Below are 3,514 nucleotides of genomic sequence, written 5' to 3'. Positions count from 1 at the left end.
TTTTGGCCAAAATTTCAAATACAAAAATGTGCAATTTCTAAAAGTCTATCTTAAGCTCATTTGAACATGAAGGGAGCAGCATCTTAATGGACTTGCCACACAAACATGCCAATAGGGCAGTGAGGAACCTTAAGAACATTGCTATAAACTTCACTTAAAGGGTGCCAGGTATATATTTCACCAGAACCCCCTTTTATTATATGATGAGCCCTTCAAGCTCTCCCAAAACTTACTGTACCCATCTGTCTACCACCCCAACAGCTCTTATGATTGCAGGTGTCACTTTTATGGCTGTGCAGTAGGTTTTAGGTGGGTATTGTTGGTCTTATACTTTCCACCATAAATGTAGTAGTTAGGGTGGGATATGGGCCTGGATTCCCCTCTTTATTAGACTAAAAACAGATAGTACACTTGATCTTAGCCAAAAGGCTAAGAGGCGATGGATTCCCCTCTTTATAATTCACTACACCGCCAACCAGGCTACTCCAAACAACTGCTTGATGCTCTACTAGGACTGGTCATACCATCTTAAGCTGTTATACAAGCAGGTACTCTATGTCAGTCACATCTTTGGGGGTGGGAGGGGGTCAGTGATCACGGGGGGAGTGTGTGGGGTCATCTGGTCAGGTTGGGTAGCTTTGTAGCACTTTAACACTTTTAAAACAGGTCTAGCTCGGGACATCTAAAATGGCATCCTGGACATCATGGATGAAGGTTTGATTATTCCTGCAAGACAGCCAAGTACTAATCCCTTCCAAAATATTCTTCTTATATGCTCTCAACATTTAGACATCCTGGAGAGTGAATACTCTGCAAACCATCTGAAAACTTGGCACTTGGATGTTTTGGCGATTGAACGTTCACGTGCCAGTTTATGCTGTTGTTTGGGTTTGGGGGGTTTTTTTTTAGGGGGGGGGGTTGCATGTCTTTGAAAATGTGCCCCATTGTGTTGATTATGGTTTGTTTATTCCTAGTACAACACCAAAATTTTGCCATTTATAATTTCTCTCTTTATGTTATTCTGACTTTAGAAACTCTTCTCAACTTGACTATACAGTATAGTTATGTATTGTGCTGGCGAAGTTGAGGCAGCTTGTTTGCTGGAAATGCTGAATGTATACTACGGGTCTTTTCCTGCATTTGACCTTGCCTCTTGCAGTCCCGATTTCTCATTTTCTTGATTCACTCTGTTACAGGAAACGGGATATATTCTCCTTTCATAAGCGACCTATCATTCATTAAGGCGGCAAGGGTTCTTCCCAGGCACGCCGCCAGCATCATAGTGGCGGCCATGAAGCTTCCCTGATTAGCTTCGCTCTTCCTCCTACAGCCTGTCCCTGCGCCGCTGACATCACCTCTGGGGTGTTCTGCCTCAATGGCTGTACGTGGGGAGGAGGGAGAAGCCGCTGAGAAGTCCTGATCTTCTTGGGCTCCATAGCGGCAGACATGTGAATGGACTCAAAAGGAGGAGCTTAGCAGTCCTCTGGAGAAAATGTCTGCCTCGCTGGCATCCATGGCGGGTGGGTGGAGAAATGTGGCCTCGCTGGTAGAAAGGTATGGCAGGCCACAAGGATTGAAGGACACGCTCCCTCACTGGTTTTCATGGCAGGAAGCAATACTTCAGGAGTAAGGTTCTGGTGCTTCCTAGGGTTTTATTTACATGGGTGTTATAATAAATAAGTTGTGACCTTTTGTTCCCCAAAATGTTGTTGGTGTTAATTTGTTATGAAGTGGTCATGGGGAAGCCGTATGTGTGCTGTGTGCCTATGTTACTATTCAGCTTACCAAAATTAGGAGAGTCATTATGCTTTACCAAATTAAGTGGAAAGGTCTTAATGTTTAAAGAAATTCTAATAGAATTTTACCCTAATAAATGTTGTTATGTGAGCGCTTTAAGTATGTGAAACATAATTGTGCCTTGTGCAAGTATAATTAGGCAGTTAAGACTCACTAGCGAACATGCTGTTCTGCATTATGCCAACCTAAGGCATGGGAGAGGCAAAAGAGCCAAGGGCTGTCCAGAAAAGCTGCCGCTACCTGTGACCACAGGCAACGATGCACCTAGGGCTATGGCACAATCTCATTTTCAGTGAGGTTCAGTTCACAAATGATCATTCAAATAAAAAAAGGTTGGCTGAGGGCCCACTGGTCGATGGTGATCCTGGGCCAAGCCTTCGCAGACAATCTGATCCTGCTGGGCCGGAGGGTGGTCAAGGTTCTGTTTTTGTCTTGGGGAGAGGGCTGCCCTTGGATGCCCCTGCCCCTCGGGCGGTGCTTGTTTGAGTAGCAGTTATGTTACTGTTGCGAGCGCTGGGGCACAGACTGCTGCCAGTGTGGACTGGCTCGGTAGTGAGCTGGAGTCTCTATTTTATTTTGTTTATTTATTTTCTCTCACTGGCCTCCTGATAAAGCCGCATCTGGAACTGGAGCGCATCTGGAACTATTTATATACCGCCTAAATGGTTTACAATCAGATATTCAAGCATTTTCCCTATCTGTCCTGGTGGGCTCACAATCTATTTAACTACCTGGGGCAATGGAGGCTTGAGTGACTTGCCCAGGGCAAAAAGGAGCAGCACAGAGTTTGAACCCACAACCTCAGGGTACAGGAGGCTGTAATTCTAACTATTAGGCAGGATGTGCACAAAAGAGTAATGGAAGGAAAAAAATAAGTTACAAACTAGCGCAGCTGGCAGGAGGATCTACTGTCAAAAAAAATGATTTCCCAATCACTATTTGTGTTTTTGACATTTACCAGCAGTTTAGAATATATTAATCATACTTATAAAAAGTTAGCAAAAAAAAAAAAAAAAAAGCAAGCATAAACATCTCACTAAAAGGTCAAAGAATATATGTTAAGTTGTTATGTCTGCTCAAAATAGGGGACTTGTAAAAGCAGGTGATGGTGGCCTCTTTAGGATGGTGTCTTTGACGTCCATTTTGGAAAAGCGCTTCAAACATTCCTTTACAAAGATCAATTTTTTATAAAGCTGTAATGTGAAATATTACTGCAATGTAATTGCTTTACACAGAAGTCCACAGTTTCATCTGGTTGAATGAGATGTTAACGTTAAGTTAAAAAGCCAACCATCAAAATTTGAATATTATGGTTGATGTTCCTTATCAAAATCTGCTACAGACCTTTACCTAGCTATTATTCTGTACTATGATAGACACACAATGACATTTTCAAAAAAGTGTTTCTTCAAATATTTCTGGTGCATGAGGTCGGTTTGAATTTCATATATTTAATGTATATCCAAGTGTCGCTTTCCATGCCTACTGGATAAAGGAGAAACTTGGTTTTATATACCTTAATAGATTAGCATTGCAGTTATCTAGGTGAGAAATCTGGAAAGCATTTTGATTTTCTAATTTTATAGATAACATTGGCCACATTGGTTGAGGGATTGAATTACAAAGTATTCAAGCATGCAAAATTTTCCCACTGCATCTTCACAATTAAACATATGTTTTATTTTATAAAGTAAATCCATGTTGCTAGGCATGCAAA

At 41.9% G+C, this 3,514-nt stretch overlaps 1 pseudogene; it reads right to left on the bottom strand.

Annotated features, from left to right (window-relative positions):
• Positions 1 to 308: 308 nt before the first annotated feature.
• Positions 309 to 441, bottom strand: LOC117346963 (annotated as a pseudogene).
• Between the last annotated feature and the right edge of the window lie 3,073 nt (positions 442 to 3,514).

The sequence above is a fragment of the Geotrypetes seraphini genome, chromosome 12 (genome assembly GCF_902459505.1).
Source record: "Geotrypetes seraphini chromosome 12, aGeoSer1.1, whole genome shotgun sequence".
Taxonomy (NCBI): Eukaryota; Metazoa; Chordata; class Amphibia; order Gymnophiona; family Dermophiidae; genus Geotrypetes; species Geotrypetes seraphini.
Note: the sequence above shows the minus strand (reverse complement) of the source record. Positions and strands in the feature narration are given on the sequence as shown.